This window comes from Hyperolius riggenbachi, chromosome 1 (assembly GCF_040937935.1).
Source record: "Hyperolius riggenbachi isolate aHypRig1 chromosome 1, aHypRig1.pri, whole genome shotgun sequence".
Lineage (NCBI taxonomy): Eukaryota > Metazoa > Chordata > Amphibia > Anura > Hyperoliidae > Hyperolius > Hyperolius riggenbachi.
The window spans coordinates 564,632,360-564,655,636 of record NC_090646.1 but is presented as its reverse complement, the minus strand read 5'-3'; the positions used below and the strand labels follow the sequence as shown (position 1 = coordinate 564,655,636).

At 42.3% G+C, this 23,277-nt stretch overlaps 1 long non-coding RNA gene across 1 annotated transcript; it reads right to left on the bottom strand.

Moving 5' to 3' along the window:
- Positions 1–6,502: 6,502 nt before the first annotated feature.
- LOC137557583 (uncharacterized) lies at positions 6,503–23,023 on the bottom strand. Its single transcript, XR_011029595.1, has 3 exons — positions 22,971–23,023; positions 20,755–20,879; positions 6,503–6,711 (listed from the first exon to the last, which is right to left on the bottom strand). It is a non-coding gene; the product is annotated as an uncharacterized lncRNA (long non-coding RNA).
- Positions 23,024–23,277: the final 254 nt, after the last annotated feature.

Genomic DNA, 23,277 nt, shown 5'->3' with positions numbered 1-23,277 from the left:
TGCTGTCGCTTTAGCCCCTGATCGTGTTTCTTGTTATAAAGATACTTTGCTGGTCTTTGCATCATATATTGGTTCATTGCCAATATATATGCATACCAGCACGTTTATTATTTTCCTTGTATTTGTGTTACGTTAATACATCAGTGTCGCTGATGTATACGTACACGAACTGTTTATATCCTGTGTGCAGTTAGTCAGCTTTCCAGCACGTTTTGGTAGGTTGCGCGTACCGTGACCACCCGTGCTGAGGTAGTTACCCTGCTTCTGGTTCTGTTTGTGGATTGCGTTCATCTTTGCGAAGAGATAACGAATCCTTCTGAATCCTGTCCTGTTACCGTTTGTGGATTGCGTTCATCTCTGCGAAGAGATAACGAATCCTTCTGAATCCTGTTCTGTTACTGTTTGTGGATTGCGTTCATCTCTGCGAAGAGATAACGAATCCTTCTGAATCCTGTTCTGTTACAGTTTGCGGATTGCGTTCATCTCTGCGAAGAGATAGCGAATCCTTCTGAGTCCTGTTCCCTGTATTACTCCAGTCCTAGTCAGCGTTCCTGCTTATGTCATATATCGGTTCATTGCCGATATATACATATGTTAGTCAGACGTTACAAATAGTTTCTTTGATAGCTGTAATTGTAATACGCTAGGAAAACATACTTATTGTATATTTATCTGTGTTACGTTCACCTATCTTAATCCTGCTATTTTCTGACTATCCTGTCCTGTCTTTGTGAGGCACGCCATCGCCGCATCGCATTGGCTGCCTCATTCCCGTCTGTCTGGTTTTGGACGCTTGCTGTCGCTAAGTAGCCGCTAGCTAGCAAGCGTTCATTCTGTCTACCTGTCCTGATCTCCTCAGTTCTGGTTTATGCGCTCAGCGCTACTTTGCGCTGAGACGTTATAACGAAAGCATTGTTTGTGGCTGTCAGATCTGCACCGGCTCTGTGCGCCACAATCTCCTATTGGAGTCAGTCCTCCCCTCCACTATACTAGGGATAGCCTGTTTCCTGGTGCTAGTGTGTGTACCTCCTCCACGCCAGCTCATGCGTTGCATGCTGACTGTGGAGAATACACCACCAAGCGTTACATAAGCACCTTTTTTTCCTGGAGTTTCCCCTGGTTTCTAATAGCTATAGGAGCTTCCACATCCCCCCTGCCCTTTCACTGTCATTATTTACAGACTTCATAGATACTATCTTCACACCTTCCCTCCGGATAAACTCTTTGCAGCAGTTGTCCTAATTACCCACCCCCTCTGTGGATGAAAGATATTGTTTTTACTTCTGCTAATGTGTGCAATAAAAAAATTAAATTAGTCCTTAGCTGCCTGAAACCTCAGCGGTCGGGCCATCTGCCTGAAGTTTAAATGTAAAAACAAAAGGAAAAATGAAATGTTTTTAAAAATAATGAGACACATTGTTTTCATGCATTTTTAATGTGCTATTGAGATGCCCTGGGTACTAAAAATGGTGCTCGGTTCACATCCATCTGCGAAGCATCATTAGATCTACACCAACTGAATAGCTTAAGCTGGCTCATTAAACATTTGATCTAGAAAGGAGGTGAAATTTTCAAAGGGTGCTTCAACTTTATCCATTATATTAATTCAAGATAACAAATTCCATAACTGTTTATTGATAAGCACTTATAAGCATTCCTGCCACTCCCCCAGTAGTATGGCTGTTGAGGCAAATAAGGACAGATTTATTAAGGCACTCAGAGATGTAAGCATAGTCCTATATAAATTTGTTGACAACATGGTAGAATTGGTGCACGTTAATTGATGTGTCATAACAATAAATATTCATACTACTGATATTATCCATATGTACACAGATTACCTTTTCAGTTTTGTTAACCTTGATTATCCAGAAGTGATAGCTTTTCTGGTCCTTTATGGATTTTATATATACAAAGGAGGTGTCAATGCATGCAGATTTTCCTAGTTAAAGTGCACCTGAACTCAGAACGTCTTCTCTGCTCTAAAAGATACACAACAGCCTAATAACCTTTAAGCAAAAAACATGTATTTGTTACAGCTGATACAAATCCTAAAATGAATCTGCACAGTTTCTACTTCCTGATTCATGGAAGCAGACATATTGTTAACATCCTGTGCTTTAAAATTAGCTTATCTGCCATCTCTGCCATGGCAGTCATGTGACACAGGAGAGGTCAAATACAACTTGTAATTGGACACAAATGAGGGGGAATTAAACAGGCTAAACTCTAATACATACAGGGTGCAGTCTACTTTAAGTAAGAGATGACTTAACTAGTTATGAGCACAAATTTAGCATAATCGAAATTTCACAATTACAGGATCTTCTCAAAAAAATAGCATATTGTGATAAAGTTCATTATTTTCTGTAATGTACTGATAAACATTAGATTTTCTTAAATTTTAGATTCAAATACACACAACTGAAGTAGTTCAAGCCTTTTATTGTTTTAATATTGATGATTTTGGCATACAGCTCATCAACACCCAAAATTCCTATCTCAAAAAATTAGCATATGTCATCCGACCAATAAAAGAAAAGTGTTTTTAAAACAAAAAAAGTCAACCTTCAAATAATTATGTTCAGTTATGCACTCAATACTTGGTCGGGAATCCTTTTGCAGAAATGACTGCTTCAATGCGGCGTGGCATGGAGGCAATCAGCCTGTGGCACTGCTCAGATGTTGTGGAGGCCCAGGATGCTTTAATAGCAGCCTTAAGCTCCTCCAGCGTGTTGGGTCTTGCGTCTCTCAACTTTCTCTTCATAATATCTTACAGATTCTCTATGGGGTTCAGGTCAGGAGAGTTGGCAGGCCAATTGAGCACAGTAATACCATGGTCAGTAAACCATTTACCAGTGGTTTTGGCACTGTGAGCAGGTGCTAGGTCATGCTGAAAAATGAAAACTTCATCTCCATAGCTAACCTACTTTGCACCTTTGGGCAAGATAAGCAGGGTGCTAAGTAGGTTAGCACCATTTTGTGAATCACATCACGTGCAAAGCCACGCGTGCAAAACTCAAAATGTCGCATCACAGTGCGACTAAAACGGCACACCTGATGCGTCTATAAGGTCGCATGGGGTGCAACTTTAACGTCACAGTATGTGACCTTATAGACGCATTGGCTGCGCCATTTTAGTCGCACTGCGATGCAACGTTTAGCGCTCACCTCACTGTGCGCGCACAAAGTTTTGCACGCGGGGCTTTGCACGCGAGTTCATTTATACACGCCTAAACTCAGTTTAGGCGTAAAGAGGGGCTTTTCACAAGCGTGCTAACAGTTAGCACTGCTTTGTGAATCAAGCCCCTTGTCTGAAACATGTAATTGGAACCAACCTGATTAATACATTGTAGCTATACTTACAAGATCCCCATAAGAACCCATCACAGGGCAATGCTGAACTAGCCAGAACAAACCAATTAACTTTTTAAAGTCATGTGGTAAACCCGTGGAATGCATGAAACAATAGGTAACTCAATACAACCATAATTTACTCCAAAAAGTTTGTCAGAAACTATGATGGGCTTCTGTATGTTTCCTAAAAGAATCCTGTCTAATTGTAGCATTTCATGAATATAGAATAATAAATTCACCCCTAATTGTATAAATATTGAAGACCTTAAGTCTTCATAACATGTTTACTTATGTTTATATGAATCTGTTTCATACACATATTTTAGACCTTAGTATTGTGACTTTGTGTGACTTAACTTGTAAGATTTGACATCAGTGTTTTATAAAGTAATGACGGTCCAAGCTTTGCACAGCAGTGGAATGTCAGTCTGAGCACATTTCACAGACTGTAATAGCCTGTGAGAATATGCATGTGCTAGAGGTTGGGGGCTGGGGAGAGGCTAACAGTAAACAACAGGGACCTGGCCCCACTGACCACATTTAATCAGGCCGTCTGTAAACAATTCAACAATTGCATTGTTCTCAAAAACTAATAAAGAGAAACAAGCACTTTTCATTCATCTTGAAGTAATTTTCTGTCAGGGTTGAGCCCCTTGTGGCCTGTACTGTGCACAGTGTTCAGCGCATGATACTGCCAGAGTAGAAATAATTTTACCCAGTCTGCCCGTTCACATGACAATGAGTATTTACCAAGCCGGCTCTGGAATATTATGGTTAATGAGTTGTGCTCTGTGTCTATCACTAGTACCTGCTTAGCATAACTGACTTTCATGAAGTTATTATACCTTAAAAAACACCATTTTGAATGCCGTTATTTAAACATGGGAAATAAAAATAAATAGGTCAATGGATTTTAAAGGCGTTATATATAAAAAAAAAGAAACAAACCAAAAAAAAAACATTAACTGCAGTACAGTAAAGTTTAGCTTAAAGCGGACTTAAACTCAGAACTTCTTCTCAGCTTTAAAAGATACACAACAGCATAAATAACCTTTAACTCTTTCCCTGCCAGTCAATTTTTCCTAAACGCGAACATCTACTGCCGAGTAGTTTTTAGACATTTTACACTCATTAGGTTTACATTAGGTTTGACAAGAAAACCTACATGAAATAGGATATATTATATATTGTTTTTTTCATAGTGAATTGGGCGTGAACACTGAAACAATTTTTATTTTACTTTTTTTCTGGAGATATAACAAAAATTTTGAGTGAAATATGTTTAAAAAAAGTGAAATAAAAAATAAAATATTTTTCTGTTATTTTTTTTTTCAAACAAGAATTAAATTTACTGACAAAAATTATAGAAGCCCTGATTCTGCTGAATCCAACAATACCAGATATGTACTGGTATCCCACTTTTCCTGTTCTGCCAGTACAGGTAGGCGCCAGATATAGGTGCAGCCAGTGTAGGTAGCCTGCAATAGGTGCGCCAGTACAGGTAGCCAGATATAGGTACAGCAAGTATAGGTAGCCAAGTATAGGTGCCACCAATACAGGTAGCCAGGTATATGTGCAGCCAGTATAGGTAGCCAGGTATAGATGCCACCAATACACGTAGCCAGGTATAGGTGCCGCCAATACAGGTAGCCAGGTATAGGAGCAGCAAGTATAGGTAGCCAGGTATAGTATAGGTGCCGCCAATACAGGGAGCCAGGTATAGGTGCAGCCACTATAGGTAGCCAGGAATACATGCCCCAGTACAGGTAGCAGATATAGGTGCCCCAAGTATAGGTAGCAGGCATAGGTGCCCAAATATAGGTAGTAGGCATGCCTCCAGTATAGGTAGCAGCCGGCATAGGTAGCAGGTGTTGTTGCCCTAGCATAGGTAGTAGGCATAGGAATTCCCAGTACAGGTAGCAGGTATGGGGGTCACTGTGGGGAGGGGGGCCGACATCATCCTCCCTCCCTCCACATGGGCCCCCCTCCTGTGGCCCCCTTCCTGGCTGGAGTGCAGCTGTCAGTGTGTAATTAACTCAAACAATCGCTGGCTCCACGCAGTGTCCCCTCCGGCAGCTGCTGGCAGGGAAAACCCTGAATACAGGAGCGATCAGATGAGTAATTACACTCTGACTGCTGCTCCAGCCAGGCAGGGGGCAACAGTAAGAAGGCCCATGTGGAGGGAGGAATGATGTCGGCCCCTCCCCCGCAGCTTACCAGGGGCCAAATTGCCAATTAACGTACGTAGTACATTGTTGGGAGTTTGAGCACTTCCCTGCCAACACGTACCTATTACGTGCTTGCAGGGAAAGGGATAAAGAAAAATATTTATTTGTTACAGCTGATACAAATCCTGCAATAAACCTGCAGTTTGTCTACTTTCTGCTGTCATGGAAGCAGACATATTGTTAACATCCTGTATTTTCAAATTAGATCTCTGCCGTGGCAGGCAGCTGACATAGCTGAGGGATCAAATTACAACTTGTGATTAGTCACAGATGAGGGGAAATAAGACAGGCTAAACTCTCTAAATACATACAAGGTGCATTTCTACATGTTTTCCGTCAGTCCTGTGCAAGAGTTCAGGTCCACTTAAGGTGGGAACAATGCGCTCGCTCATTGGTGTTATTTAATGATCTGGTGGTGTGCCGTCTCTATGAGCTCCCCCATGGCACACCTGAACACATACTAGATTTTTGGCGAGATGGCCCAAACTGCTGCTTATGCCAAATTCTGTGCAAAGTGTATTTAGGAGATTCATGGTATTTGACTGCTTTGTTACTGTTGGGCCTTACAGCATGCAGTCATTGAATGACCTGTGTATTTAACATCATATCTGAGAATCCTACACTAGAACCTTAAGTCATGCACACGAGCTGGATTAAACTTAATCAATTATAAAAACACGATAAGGGCTCTATTATAGTACACATGAAAAGCACTTGAAAACCAATCCAGCGCCCTAAAATATAACCTTTAACCAAGAATTTTAAAGAATCTGTACTGTCCGATTTGTACAATAAAAAGCATACCAATTGAGTCACTGTGATCTCCTGGATCCCTCTTTGCCGTGATCCTGGCCGCTAACCAGGAAGTGATGTATGTGTATATATATATATCATGTTACAGTACACTACAAAATTTATTTTATTACATAGTGAATTTTCTGCACTCCAGTCAGGGATTCTCACAGTTTCTCAGCATGGGCAGCTCCCTCCCCCCTCAGACAGGCTGAAATTGAGAACAGAGACCTGTCCGTGAGGGATAAACAAAGCACACACACAAAGCCTGCAGGGGGCGTGGAGGGGGCGTGCATAACTTCTCCCCATAACAGCGGAGGCAGTGCATTCCTCTCTGGGATGACAAAGAAAAGAAGATTAGATATATTAGAGAGACCAACTAGAAAAGGCTGCAGTAATCCAGATCACATTAGAACAAGTATAGGAACTTATAGGATATAAGAAATAAGGCTGAAAATGTTGTTACAGAGTCTCTTTAAAATATCGCAAGACATTCAGACATGGGGGAGGGGAGAATATGTATACACACCTAAGGTTAAACTTAATTTACAGTTACTGGTTAGGTATACCACCCAGTCCGAACAGAGTCCTCCATTCCATGTCCCTTATTTAGTCACAGAGTAGCATGCAGAAGAGTCTAACACTGTAGTAATTAGGGGCAGGTAAAACCCAGCTCTTGTGCAATGTCAGTGTAACCAGTATACAATCCGCCTGAGCCTAATAAATTGCCCCCTACAAATACACAAATTACACATAACTGTCACCCCTACCAAAATCCAACATGTTTTGCCTTTGTAATAAAAAACCCCCAAAAAGCCAAATTTACAGTATTTAAATAAAAATACATAAATATTTACCTTAAGGAATCAGCTATTTTTTTTTTTACATATGTCATGAATGTATATTATTGTTGTTTTTGCAAATAAGGGCTTGTGATTATTGATAGGGTACAGTGAAAAAAGAAAAATATACCTTTATATCCAAATAAAATATTGTTGCCATACATTGTACTAGGAACATAATTTAAATATTGTAATAGGCAGGAAAAATGTGCAAATACAATGTGTGGGTTTTAACTATAGTAGCATTGGTATTCGAGAAGAAAATAAAGAAACTAATGAAATCAAGTATCACCCACAAAAAGCCTAATTTGTGGTGAAAAAAAGCAAGATATAGATCATTTAGGAATGATAAGTAGTAATCAAGTTATGGACAAATGAATGAGAGGAGCACTGAAATGTAAACATGGTGGAAAGGGTAAAAAAGGAATATGAGGAATAATGTGCATGTAAACAAAAGAGGATGCAGCGTTACCACTTCCAGATTGCAATCGCTGATAAAAGTTTTGTCACAGTCCTCCCATCTTTCCTTGTTAGCAATGTAGCACAGCCTACTTTCCTTTGTAGTACCGATAAGAGCGGGCCATTTCACTGCAAAACTATTCTGTGACAGCTGCAATTTTAACCACTTTACCCCCAATGGTGTGGATATCTCCGTCCCTTTTTCCATCCTTTCACCCCCAGGGACGGAGATATCCGCACCTCCCGCCGCTGCCCGTGCTACCGCTCGCTCGTTCACGCGCTCCCGCTCTTATGCACGCCGCCGCCCGCTCGCCCGGAGATCAATGAACAGGAAAAAACGTTCCCGTTCGTTGATCTAAGCCCCCGCAATGATCAGCTGCTTCTATGAGAAGCAGCGCGATCATTGTGAAAAAAACATTTCACAGCCTCCCTGAACTTCCTGTACGCTTGCAGGACGCATTTACAAAAAGTTACTGTGGCCATCTTGTGGCCAAATAGTAAAACTACACCTTAACCACTTGAGGACCTAGGGCTTTCTACCCCTTAAGGACCGGCCACTTTTTTTCCATTCAGACCACTGCAGCTTTCACGGTTTATTGCTCGCTCATACAACCTACCACCTAAATGAGTTTTGGCTCCTTTTCTTGTCACTAATAAAGCTTTCTTTTGGTGCTATTTGATTGCTCCTGCGATTTTTACTTTTTATTATATTCATCAAAAAAGACATGAATTTTGGCAAAAAAATGATTTTTTTAACTTTCTGTGCTGACATTTTTCAAATAAAGTAAAATTTCTGTATACATGCAGTGCGAAAAATGTGGACAAACATGTTTTTGATTAAAAAAAACCCATTCAGTGTATATTTATTGGTTTGGGTAAAAGTTATAGCGTTTACAAACTATGGTGCAAAAAGTGAATTTTCCCATTTTCAAGCATCTCTGACTTTTCTGACCCCCTGTCATGTTTCATGAGGGGCTAGAATTCCAGGATAGTATAAATACCCCCCAAATGACCCCATTTTGGAAAGAAGACATCCCAAAGTATTCACTGAGAGGCATAGTGAGTTCATAGAAGATATTATTTTTTGTCACATTAAGCGGAAAATGACACTTTGGGCCTGATTCACAATGCGGTGCTAACAGTTAGCACGCTGGTGAAAAGCCCTTTATCATGCCTAAACTCAGTTTAGGCATGATAAGTTTAGGTGTGATAAGTTTAGGTGTGATAAGTTTAGGCATGATAAGTTTAGGTGTGATAAGTTTAGGCATGATAAGTTTAAGTGCCAACTGTGTTAGCACCGCAGTGCACAGCTGATCAAAAGTTTTACGCTAGCAAAGTCTGGTGCACTTCGTATAAAGTTTAATGGTGCTGCTTTGCGTGTGGGACTTTGCAAGCGATCTAAACTTATCTAAACTTATCATGCCTAAACTTATCACACCTAAACTTAGCATGCCTAAACTTATCACACCTAAACTGGCTTTTCACCAGCGTGGTGCAATGGTTATCATGCCTAAAGTCTCTAACTGGGTTAGCACCGCTTTGTGAATCGAGTCCTTTGTGAGAAAAAAAAAAAAAAAAGTTTCCATTTCTTCTAACTTGCGACAAAAAAAATGAAATCTGCCACGGACTCACCATGCCCCTCTCTGAATACCTTGAAGGGTCTACTTTCCAAAATGGGGTCATTTGTGGGGTGTGTTTACTGTCCTGACATTTTGGGGGGTGCTAAATTGTAAGCACCCCTGTAAAGCCTAAAGGTGCTCATTGGACTTTGGACCCCTTAGCGCAGTTAGGCTGCAAAAAAGTGCCACACATGTGGTATTGCCGTACTCAGGAGAAGTAGTATAATGTGTTTTGGGGTGTATTTTTACACATACCCATGCTGGGTGGGAGAAATATCTCTGTAAATGACAATTTGTTAATTTTTTTTACACACAATTGTCCATTTACAGAGATCTTTCTCCCACTCAGCATGGGTATGTGTAAAAATACACCACAAAACACATTATACTACTTCTCCTGAGTACGGCGATACCACATGTGTGGCACTTTTTTGCACCCTAACTGCGCTAAAGGGCCCAAAGTCCAATGAGTACCTTTAGGATTTCACAGGTCATTTTGAGAAATTTCGTTTCAAGACTACTCCTCACGGTTTAGGGCCCCTAAAATGCCAGGGCAGTATAGGAACCCCACAAATGACCCCATTTTAGAAAGAAGACACCCCAAGGTATTCCGTTAGGAGTATGGTGAGTTCATAGAAGATTTTATTTTTTGTCAAAAGTTAGCGGAAAATGACACTTTGTGAAAAAGTGTAGTGGGGGTGTCTCAGCACCTTGCAGGGAAAAAAATATAGGAGACAAATACGGGAGCCCAATAGTGTAGTATATTAGTATGCAATTGAAAAAAGAAATTTCAATAAATTACTACTCACAAAAGGAGGTTGCAAGGGCAACCAACCGTAGGAAGCAGGTGGAGACCATAAACCCGACTCCACTCGGGGTAGTCCCAGCCGGGACCTGGATGTGGTCGCTCTCCTTGAAAAAGTAGGGACAGGTGTCCACTGTGGGGCACCCACAGGTGGTCTGTCACCACCCCTCAAACACAGATTGTTTGGGGGTATAGCTATGCACAATTGAAGGTAAAGAGGCGCCCTGGTTGAAATAAAAGCATCTAAAAACAGCTTAAAATCGAGGAAATAATATGAGGTGGCTTACCTCAATAACGAAATCCTTGTATATGACAAAAGATTTTTATTTAGCACAGGCAACGCGTTTCGCGGGTCCAAGCCCGCTTCATCAGGCCAATAAAAGTGCCTACAATAGTGAAAGAGCTCCTCAGTATAACTATATCGACAGCGTTATAGGTTAATACAATGAATACTTATGCATTATACATTTATATCCCAATAGTATACATACCACTGGGTTAAATGAAAACGATCGAATGATTCGATAGATCCATCAATCAGAAAAACGATTTTTCAAAAAAGTAAATTTAACCTAATTTAAGGATCTAGACTGCCGATCTAAAATGGGAGATGGTAAATATGCAAATGCAGTGTTCAGCTGCATTTGAAGGTATTTATATAATGTTCAAAAATCAACAGTCCATGGGCCTGATTCACAAAGCCGCGCAAACCGTCCAGCACGGGTGCGCCAAACAGCCAGCACGCAAAGTGCCGCCCGCGGCCTCCCGCGCGCGCAAAACGCCGCGAACGGCACCCCACGCGCCAACCACCCAGCACACCCGCGCCAAACAGCCCGCACGCCTCCGCGAACCAAGCCCACATGCCCAAAATTTCCATATGCTGGAGGAGGTTTTTATAACAAAAATTAATAAAACTAAAGTTATAAAATATATATATATATACAGATATACATACACATACATACATATATATATATACACACATATACATATACATGCAGCCACAAATTAAATTAATAATAAAATAATAATAATAGTACTAATAATGCACAAATTACATATGCAAGAATCCAGCATTCATAGTACAGTATAGGAGATATTTATCTTGCCCGTGAATATATAGCTTATAAGATAGACTAAAGTGCATATATCAATCTAAAAAAAGGGGGAACAATTATCACAAGACTTGGCCAGGTATAAATAGACATGTGTCTGACACTAACTGACACTTTAAGAATACCTGGTCATTGATATCATAAAAACAGCAAAAAACTGTGCATAGTTTAAACAGCAGGGGGAGCGCTTCATATAACTGTAATAATGGGAGTAAGCTTGACTTACCAAATGAACAAGTCGATATGGCAAAGGGAGCCTCTAATGGAGACTCTGAAGAGCTGCAATATATATTAGCTTTGCTAATCTCTGCAGCTGCAGTAATGAGAGCTCAACGAGGGGTGGATCAGATGTTCAGAGGGTGGGATGACATCACATAAGATGATGACTTCCGCAGGAAGTTGTGGCGCCGCCATCTTGGTTTAGGGCATTGATATATATATTGTGGGAAACTCGCCAGTGCTCATGTATGTTAGACATAACAGCAGCTGGAAGAACCCTGTTGCTGTTCTGTCACTAGATGGCAGCAAAGTGCACAATGTTTCTATTAGTAGGGTAATACAGCGTTTTCTTAGATTAGGCAAATAGAAATAAATACATTTTCTCATGACTTAATTTTGTGCTAATGTGCATATAGATATTCAGTGTGTGATCCTGCTTAACCCTTTGGGGATCTATTTTTCAGAGATAAAGAAATAAAAGGTTTTACATATAGCCTGATTTTTTTTTTTTTTTTTTTTTTTTTTGGGGGGGGGGGTAAGGGGAGGGAGGAATGAGGGGGGGGGGGTCTGGGTAACAGGGCAGAAAATAGAGAGGAGGAAGGGAAAAAAGATAAAGTGAAGAAAATTGTATGTGAAGGGAAGACAGTGGAATTATGGGGGTAAGTGATAAAACTCTGTGGGCTGTGAAGGTAATATGGTTATTAGTAATTATGCTCCAGACACTCGTTTAGGCCCTCTGGTTTGAGTGTTCTGAGTTTAAAAATCCAGAACATCTCCCTTGCCCGTAAACGGGACATACGGTCTGTTTGGGAAGAGATGTCTGTGATATGCTCAATTGGTGTAAAAGCAAACAGTTTGGGGTCGGAATTATGAAACTCAGCGAAATGTCTAGACAGACTGTGTTTGGCAAATGATTTTTGGATATTTCTTCTATGTTGTCCTAGTCTTGCTCTGATTTGCTGACTAGTGCGCCCTACATATTGTTTATTGCAGGGGCATGTGATGAGATAAATGATGTGTGTGGTGCTGCAACTGAAGGAATGGGTGAGGTTCAGTTGCAGCACCACACACATCATTTATCTCATCACATGCCCCTGCAATAAACAATATGTAGGGCGCACTAGTCAGCAAATCAGAGCAAGACTAGGACAACATAGAAGAAATATCCAAACACATGCACCGTTACCAATGAGACATTCAACCTCACCCATTCCTTCAGTTGCAGCACCACACACATCATTTATCTCATCACATGCCCCTGCAATAAACAATATGTAGGGCGCACTAGTCAGCAAATCAGAGCAAGACTAGGACAACATAGAAGAAATATCCAAAAATCATTTGCCAAACACAGTCTGTCTAGACATTTCGCTGAGTTTCATAATTCCGACCCCAAACTGTTTGCTTTTACACCAATTGAGCATATCACAGACATCTCTTCCCAAACAGACCGTATGTCCCGTTTACGGGCAAGGGAGATGTTCTGGATTTTTAAACTCAGAACACTCAAACCAGAGGGCCTAAACGAGTGTCTGGAGCATAATTACTAATAACCATATTACCTTCACAGCCCACAGAGTTTTATCACTTACCCCCATAATTCCACTGTCTTCCCTTCACATACAATTTTCTTCACTTTATCTTTTTTCCCTTCCTCCTCTCTATTTTCTGCCCTGTTACCCAGACCCCCCCCCCTCATTCCTCCCTCCCCTTACCCCCCCCCCAAAAAAAAAAAAAAAAAAAAAAAAAAAAAAAAAAAATCAGGCTATATGTAAAACCTTTTATTTCTTTATCTCTGAAAAATAGATCCCCAAAGGGTTAAGCAGGATCACACACTGAATATCTATATGCACATTAGCACAAAATTAAGTCATGAGAAAATGTATTTATTTCTATTTGCCTAATCTAAGAAAACGCTGTATTACCCTACTAATAGAAACATTGTGCACTTTGCTGCCATCTAGTGACAGAACAGCAACAGGGTTCTTCCAGCTGCTGTTATGTCTAACATACATGAGCACTGGCGAGTTTCCCACAATATATATATCAATGCCCTAAACCAAGATGGCGGCGCCACAACTTCCTGCGGAAGTCATCATCTTATGTGATGTCATCCCACCCTCTGAACATCTGATCCACCCCTCGTTGAGCTCTCATTACTGCAGCTGCAGAGATTAGCAAAGCTAATATATATTGCAGCTCTTCAGAGTCTCCATTAGAGGCTCCCTTTGCCATATCGACTTGTTCATTTGGTAAGTCAAGCTTACTCCCATTATTACAGTTATATGAAGCGCTCCCCCTGCTGTTTAAACTATGCACAGTTTTTTGCTGTTTTTATGATATCAATGACCAGGTATTCTTAAAGTGTCAGTTAGTGTCAGACACATGTCTATTTATACCTGGCCAAGTCTTGTGATAATTGTTCCCCCTTTTTTTAGATTGATATATGCACTTTAGTCTATCTTATAAGCTATATATTCACGGGCAAGATAAATATCTCCTATACTGTACTATGAATGCTGGATTCTTGCATATGTAATTTGTGCATTATTAGTACTATTATTATTATTTTATTATTAATTTAATTTGTGGCTGCATGTATATGTATATGTGTGTATATATATATATGTATGTATGTGTATGTATATCTGTATATATATATATATTTTATAACTTTAGTTTTATTAATTTTTGTTATAAAAACCTCCTCCAGCATATGGAAATTTTGGGCATGTGGGCTTGGTTCGCGGGGGCGTGCGGGCTGTTTGGCGCGGGTGTGCTGGGTGGTTGGCGCGTGGGGTGCCGTTCGCGGCGTTTTGCGCGCGCGGGAGGCCGCGGGCGGCACTTTGCGTGCTGGCTGTTTGGCGCACCCGTGCTGGACGGTTTGCGCGGCTTTGTGAATCAGGCCCATGGACTGTTGATTTTTGAACATTATATAAATACCTTCAAATGCAGCTGAACACTGCATTTGCATATTTACCATCTCCCATTTTAGATCGGCAGTCTAGATCCTTAAATTAGGTTAAATTTACTTTTTTGAAAAATCGTTTTTCTGATTGATGGATCTATCGAATCATTCGATCGTTTTCATTTAACCCAGTGGTATGTATACTATTGGGATATAAATGTATAATGCATAAGTATTCATTGTATTAACCTATAACGCTGTCGATATAGTTATACTGAGGAGCTCTTTCACTATTGTAGGCACTTTTATTGGCCTGATGAAGCGGGCTTGGACCCGCGAAACGCGTTGCCTGTGCTAAATAAAAATCTTTTGTCATATACAAGGATTTCGTTATTGAGGTAAGCCACCTCATATTATTTCCTCGATTTTAAGCTGTTTTTAGATGCTTTTATTTCAACCAGGGCGCCTCTTTACCTTCAATTGTACTTTGTGAAAAAACACAATTAAAATCAATTTCCGCTAACTTGTGACAAAAAATAAAATCTTCTATGAACTCGCCATACTACTAACGGAATACCTTGGGGTGTCTTCTTTCTAAAATGGGGTCATTTGTGGGGTTCCTATACTGCCCTGGCATTTTAGGGGCCCTAAACCGTGAGGAGTAGTCTTGAAACGAAATTTCTCAAAATGACCTGTGAAATCCTAAAGGTACTCATTGGACTTTGGGCCCTTTAGCGCAGTTAGGGTGCAAAAAAGTGCCACACATGTGGTATCGCCATACTCGGGAGAAGTAGTACAATGTGTTTTGGGGTGTATTTTTACACATACCCATGCTGGGTGGGAGAAATACCTCTGTAAATGGACAATTGTGTGTAAAAAAATCAAAAGATTGTCATTTACAGAGGTATTTCTCCCACCCAGCATGGGTATGTGTAAAAATACACCCCAAAACACATTATACTACTTCTCCCGAGTACGGCGATACCACATGTGTGGCACTTTTTTGCACCCTAACTGCACTAAGGGGCCCAAAGTCCAATGAGTACCTTTAGGATTTCACCGGTCATTTTTGTTTCAAGACTACTCCTCGCGGTTTAGGGCCCCTAAAATGCCAGGGCAGTATAGGAACCCCACTAATGACCCCATTTTAGAAAGAAGACACCCCGAGGTATTCCGTTAGGAGTATGGTGAGTTCATAGAAGTTTTTATTTTTTTGTCACAAGTTAGCGGAAATTGATTTTAATAGTTTTTTTTCACAAAGTGTCATTTTCCGCTAACTTGTGACAAAAAATAAAATCTTCTATGAACTCACCATACTCCGTACGGAATACCTTTGGGTGTCTTCTTTCTAGAATGGGGTCATTTGTGGGGTTCCTATACTGCCCTGGCATTTTAGGGGCCCTAAACCGTGAGGAGTAGTCTTGAAACCAAATGTCGCAAAATGACCTGTGAAATCCTAAAGGTACTCATTGGACTTTGGGCCCCTTAGCGTACTTAGGGTGTAAAAAAGTGCCACACATGTGGTACCGCCGTACTCAGGAGAAGTAGTTTAATGCGTTTTGGGGTGTATTTTTACACATACCCATGCTAAGTGGGAGAAATATCTCTGTAAATGACAATTGTTTGATTTTTTTACACACAATTGTCCATTTACATAGAAATTTCTCCCACCCAGCATGGGTATGTGTAAAAATACACCCCAAAACACATTATACTACTTTTCCTGAGTACGGCGGTACCACATGTGTGACACTTTTTTGCAGCCTAGGTGCGCTAAGGGGCCCAACGTCCTATTCACAGATCATTTTGAAGCATTTGTTTTCTAGACTACTCCTCGCAGTTTAGGGCCCCTAAAATGCCAGGGCAGTATAGGAACCCCACAAGTGACCCCATTTTAGAAAGAAGACACCCCAAGGTATTCCGTTAGGTGTATGGCGAGTTCATAGAAGATTTTATTTTTTGTCACAAGTTAGTGAAAAATGACACTTTGTGAAAAAAAACCAATAAAAATTAATTTCCGCTAACTTTTGACAAAAAATAAAATCTTCTATGAACTCGTCATACACCTAACAGAATACCTTGGGGTGTCTTTTTTTTCTAAAATGGGGTCACTTGTGGGGTTCCTATACCGCCCTGGCATTTTACAGGCCCAAAACCGTGAGTAGTCTGGAAACCAAATGTCTCAAAATGACTGTTCAGGGGTATAAGCATCTGCAAATTTTCATGACAGGTGGTCTATGAGGGGGCGAATTTTGTAGAACCGGTCATAAGCAGGGTGGCCTTTTAGATGACAGGTTGTATTGGGCCTGATCTGATGGATAGGAGTGCTAGGGGGGTGACAGGAGGTGATTGATGGGTGTCTCAGGGGGTGGTTAGAGGGGAAAATAGATGCAATCAATGCACTGGGGAGGTGATCGGAAGGGTGTCTGAGGGGGATCTGAGGGTTTGGCCGAGTGATCAGGAGCCCACACGGGGCAAATTGGGGCCTGATCTGATGGGTAGGTGTGCTAGGGGGTGACAGGAGGTGATTGATGGGTGTCTCAAGGTGTGATTAGAGGGGGGAATAGATGCAAGCAATGCACTGGCGAGGTGATCAGGGCTGGGGTCTGAGGGCATTCTGAGGGTGTGGGCGGGTGATTGAGTGCCCTAGGGGCAGATAGGGGTCTAATCTGATAGGTAGCAGTGACAGGGGGTGATTGATGGGTAATTAGTGGGTGTTTAGGGTAGAGAATAGATGGAAACACTGCGCTTGGGTGGTGATCTGATGTCGGATCTGCGGGCGATCTATTGGTGTGGGTGGGTGATCAGTTTGCCCGCAAGGGGCAGGTTAGGGGCTGATTGATGGGTGGCAGTGACAGCGGGTGATTGATGGGTGGCAGTGACAGGGGGTGATTGATGGGTGGCAGTGACAGGGGGTGATTGATGGGTGATAGGTGATTGGCAGGTGATTGACAGGTGATCAGTGGGTTATTACAGGGAAGGACAGATGTAAATATTGCACTGGCGAATTGATAAGGGGGGGTCTGAGGGCAATCTGAGCGTGTAGGCGGGTGATTGGGTGCCCGCAAGGGGCAGATTAGGGTCTGATCTGATGGGTAACAGTGACAGGTGGTGATAGGGGGTGATTGATGGGTAATTAGTGGGTGTTTAGAGGAGAGAATAGATGTAAACGCTGCGCTTGGGTGGTGATCTGATGTCGGATCTGCGGGCGATCTATTGGTGTGGGTGGATGATCAGATTGCCCGCAAGGGGCAGGTTAGGGGCTGATTGTTGGGTGGCAGTGACAGGGGGTGATTGATGGGTGATAGGTGATTGGCAGGTGATTGACAGGTGATCAGTGGGTTATTACAGGGAAGGACAGATGTAATTAATGCACTGGCGAATTGATAAGGGGGGGGGGGGGTCTGAGGGCAATCTGAGCGTGTGGGCGGGTGATTGGGTGCCCGCAAGGGGCAGATTAGGGTCTGATCTGATAGGTAACAGTGACAGGTGGTGATAGGGGGTGATTGATGGGTGATTGATGGGTAATTTTAGTGGGTGTTTAGAGAAGATAACAGATGTAAACGATACATTTGGGAGGTAATCTGACGGCGGGTTTGCGGGCGATCTAATGGTGTGGGTGGGTGATCAGATTGCCCGCAAGGGGCAGGTTAGGGGCTGATTGATGGGTGGCAGTGACAGGGGGTGATTGATGGGTGATAGGTGATTGGCAGGTGATTGACAGGTGATCAGTGGGTTATTACAAGGAAGAACAGATGTAATTAATGCACTGGTGAATTGATAAGGGGGGGTCAGAGGGCAATCTGAGCGTGTGGGCGGGTGATTGGGTGCCCGCAAGGGGCAGATTAGGGTCTGATCTGATAGGTAAAAGTGACAGGTGGTGATAGGGGGTGATTGATGGGTGATTGATGGGTAATTAGTGGGTGTTTAGAGGAGAGAATAGATGTAAACAATGGATTTGGGAGGTGATCTGATGTCGGATCTGTGGGCGATCTATTGGTGTGGGGGGGTGATCAGATTGCCCGCAAGGGGCAGGTTAGGGGCTGATTGATGGGTGGCAGTGACAGGGGGTGATTGACGGGTGATTGACGGGTGATTGACAGGTGATTGACAGGTGATTGACAGGTGATTGACAGGTGATCAGGGGGATAGATGCATACAGTAAACAGGGGGGGGTGGTCTGGGGAGAATCTGAGGGGTGGGGGGTGATCAGGAGGGGGCCGGGAGCAGGGGGGGGATAAAAAAAATAGCGTTGACAGATAGTGACAGGGAGTGATTGATGGGTGATTAGGGGGGTGATTGGGTGCAAACAGGGGTCTGGGGGGTGGGCAGGGGGGGGGTCTGATGGGTGCTGTGGGCGATCTGGGGCAGGGGGGGGGAGAAATCAGTGTGCTTGGGTGCAGACTAGGGTGGCTGCAGCCTGCCCTGGTGGTCCCTCGGACACTGGGACCAACAGGGCAGGAGGCAGCCTGTATAATACACTTTGTAAACATTACAAAGTGTATTATACACTTTGTATGCGGCGATCGCGGGGTTAACATGCCGCCGGCGCTTCCGTATAGCCGGCGGGATGTTGCGGCGGGCGAGCGGCGACAGGCGCCGGCGGAGGATCGCGTCACGGATGACGCGATCGCTCCGCCCATGCCCTTAGAAGGACCGCCGCCTCTGTGGGTGAGCCGGTCCTTCAGGGCTCCACTTCCCGGCCGCCGCTGTGCGTTAGGCGGTCGGGAAGTGGTTAAAGCATTTTTCATATACAAATACCTTAGTTTTACACTAAAAATTAATTAAATACCTCCCACACTCCCCAATTTTTTTTTGTAATTAAAAAAAAAAATTGCAATAAAGAAAATACATAAATAGTTACCTTAGGGACTGAACTTTTTAAATATTTATGTCAAGAGGGTATAACACTGTTACTTTATATTCTATGGGCTTGTAATTAGGGATGGACGCAAAACTGAAAACATGCACCTTTATTTCCAAATAAAATATTGGCGCCAAACATTGTGATAGGGACATCATTTGAATTGTTTTATAACCGGGACAAATGGGCAAATAAATTTCATGGGTTTTAATTACAGTAGCATGCATTATTTAAAAACTATAATGGCCGAAAACTGAAAAATAATAATTTTCCCCCCACATTTTTTCCTATTTTCCCATGAAAACACATTTAGAGTAAAATAATTCTTGCCATAATGTCCCACTTAAAGAAAGCCTAATTGGTGGCGAAAAAAACAAGGTATAGTTAATTTCATTGCGATAAGTAATGATAAAGTTATAGACAAATTAATGGAAGGAGCGCTGAAAGGTGAAAATTGCTCTGGTGCTCAAGGGGTAAAACCCCTCAGTTGTGAAGTGGTTAAAGGATTCCTGGATACTGTACCAGCAATTTGTCCAGTGTGGCTGTGCAGCTCTAAGGTGTACTTAACTTTGTAGTCCACCAAATGTGCAAGTGCTAGTACTTTACCTCCAATGGGAGGACAGAGTTGCTCCTTTGCAGCAGAGAATGTACCAGGGCATACTGGGCCATTTATAGGACAATTTCTGATATACAATAGTAAGTTTCGGATATAGTTAACCACTTTTCCGGTCCTTTGGAGTTTATTATAACTAGATTATACTGTACTATGCAAAAGAGCTTTTGTTTAACTGTTTGCTCTCTGCAAAAAACACACTTTATTAACCACTTGCCGACCGCACGCTTATACCGTGCGTCGGCAAAGTGGCAGCTGCAGGACCAGCGACGCAGTATTGCGTCGCCAGCTGCAGGCTGATTAATCAGGAAGCAGCCGCTCGCGCGAGCGGCTGCTTCCTGTCAATTCACGGCGGGGGGCTCCGTGAATAGCCTGCGGGCCGCCGATGGCGGCTCGCAGGCTAAATGTAAACACAAGCGGAAATAATCCGCTTTGTTTACATTGTACGGCGCTGCTGCGCAGCAGCCCGTAAGGCAGATCGGCGATCCCCGGCCAATCAGCGGCCGGGGATCGCCGCCATGTGACAGGGGACAGCCTGTCACTGGCTGCACAGGACGGATAGCGTCCTGTGCAGCCCGGTTCACCAGGGGGGGCCAGGTAGGAGAGGGAGAGGGGGGATTTCGCCGCGGAGGGGGACTTTGAGGTGCCCCCCCCGCAACACCCGGCAGGCAGGAGCGATCAGACCCCCCCAGCACATCATCACCCTAGTGGGGAAAAAAGGGGGGCGATCTGGTCGCTCTGCCTGCACCCTGATCTGTGCTGGGGGCTGCAGAGCCCACCCAGCACAGATCAGCTAAAACAGCGCTGGTCCTTAAGGGGGGGTAAAGGGTGGGTCCTCAAGTGGTTAAGAAAAAGTAAAACATAGTGCATTGAAGGTTACATAGAAATGACAAAAATAACTAACAACTAAACAACATAACCCACAGTACTTACATTTCTGTCTGTTCCAGGCTTTATAGTTACCGTTAAAGCTTGGGTCACTTTTAGGGTTAAAAAATAATGAAAATTTGCCTCCATCTTCTTTTTTTCTGTACGATTAAATGTAACATAGAGCACACCTAGAGATACAGTGATACATAAGGTGCCCATACACGGTTCAATAAAAACATTCTATTTTCCCGTTTATTCGACCAAGACGATTGAATCGAAAAGAACCTTTTTTTAAATCAAGAAAAACAAACGATTATCCTTTTTTTTTTAAAATACATTTCTGATCAGACATGTTGGAAAAAATCTTTATATTCGATCTAACGGAATAAAGGAACTAAATTATCTAATGGCAAAAAAAAATGAAAAGATGTACACCATGTATGGGCATCATACGATATACTAGACAATACTAGAGTCCTGGCCATTATTAAGAATGGCAGATATGGGGTTAGCAGCACAATGAGATCCCTAAAAACAAGCAATGACTTCTGTACTGACACCTGTATTCAGTAGACAAAAGAGAGACCTAAAAATTCACTGTTGTCCAATAGAAAGTGTGACACGGTAAATTGAAAACCAATACTTAAAGGGACCCTGAGCAGTGAATAAAAACAAAATCTGAACTTACCTGGGGCTTTCTACAGCCAACTGTAGGTCGGAAGGCCCCTCTGCGTCCTTCTGGCTTCTCTCCCAGTCCCTCCACAAAAAATGGCTCCCGGCGACACCAGGACTGAGTGTCGGGCTCCCTCTTCCTGAAAGATGACGCGTCGTCACGCCGGTGTGATGATGATTAACATCATCTTTCAGGAAGAGGGAGCCCGACACTCAGTCCCAGTGTTAGAGCCAGAAGGACGCTGAGGGACCTCCCAACCTACGGTGGGCAGAAGCAGCTTCTGTTTTGTTGGTAGCTTGTCAGGAATATAGTAAACATCACTGATAAGCAAATATAGCCATACAAGTTTTCCTGGTAGAATACAACTTCTAAAGGAAGGGAGAGATAAAGTACATGAACTATTGACCTTTTTCTAACTCTGGGACACTTAATAGGCTGCCTCTTTTTAGAGACAGTAAAACATTCAAGCTACTTTGCAAATGTTTAAATATAAAAGAAAACCCTGGGGTCTTTTAAAAAGTCATTTTTAGGAGTAGGAGGATAAATATAATTGTTTAGCTCATCAGTTTAATTTCACCTCGGGTTCATTTTAACAGAACTTATAATAAACGATCATTTAATTAGCTGATTCCAGAAAAAATGTAACTTTTCCTGCTGTCGCAAAATGATGGTTCTTTCATTGGGAGGAATATATCAGTGTCCCTCCACCAGTGTAGTATTAAGAGCCATGAAATGACTTACAATAATGTATTTTTTTCCCCCTCGTTATGTCTATTACTGAGCAAATTTACATTCAGCATAATTAGTGGTAGCCAGAGTTAGGCACATCCAGAGGGAATCTCCAGACAACTGCTTTGCTGACTACTAGTGCTTAATTTCATAATGTCAAAGCCCTGCACATCTTCATTTCTGAGAATAAGCTCAATTGAACTTGCTCCCCAGTTATGCAAAAAAGAAGAAAAAAAAATCCTGCTCAGAGAGAGTGGACACCAGTGTAATGAATGTGGTTATTAAATTGTTTCAATTGAAAGAACCCTATTCTTACAACTCCATAATGGGAACAATTTATCCCCACTGATCAGACCGTCTCATTTTTTTTTCTTTTTCTTGAGCTCCCTTTGATCTTGAAGCATATTGCGGTAATGTGTCCTATTCAATAGCAAAACTGGGGCAATTTTAATGCTTTTGTACCTTACCACTGTTCCATTTTTTTGCTGTTTAAAAATAGCTGTTAATTATAAGTGCAGTTTAAATGCCTCAAGTGACCTAGAAATGCAGGTTGAGATTGCAGAGGGAGATTGTGATTATTCCCTAATGCAGATGTATTTTCCATAGAGCACGCTGTATGTTCAGTACCATTTATCTCATCTGATGATTAGCGCTGTGCTCATGTCCCTTAGCGCAACTTTTATTATTATTATTATTACAACTATACATATTTAAACATTTTACTGACCACGTTTCAGATAACAGTGTTCAGAAAATCAAAGCCTAAAGTTGATTTTATTTTATATACTACTAGTAATAAGGCCCGCCCGTTAAAAAACGGGCGCTAGGCCACAGCCGCTAAACCCCAGCAACGCGCATACTGATGCTTCCTGCTCACCTGTCTCCCAGCACCGTCCGAAGTATATGCACACAGGGAGATGTTGCTTGCTTGGCAGTTGGAAAAAGCTGTTATTTCCCACAATGCAATGAGGTTCTCAGACAGCAAACTGTCAAGTCTGGAAGCAGGGACACACACACACACAGGGACAGGACGCAGAGAGACACATGGGTTTTATTGTGTAGGATTGTAAACAATGCATGTAAATAAATGCACCATCATATTGTGTTTGTTTTAACAATAGTCAGAGCACCTTACTGCATACATGCCATCGCTTGCTCATTCATAGAAGCCCAATTTTGACATG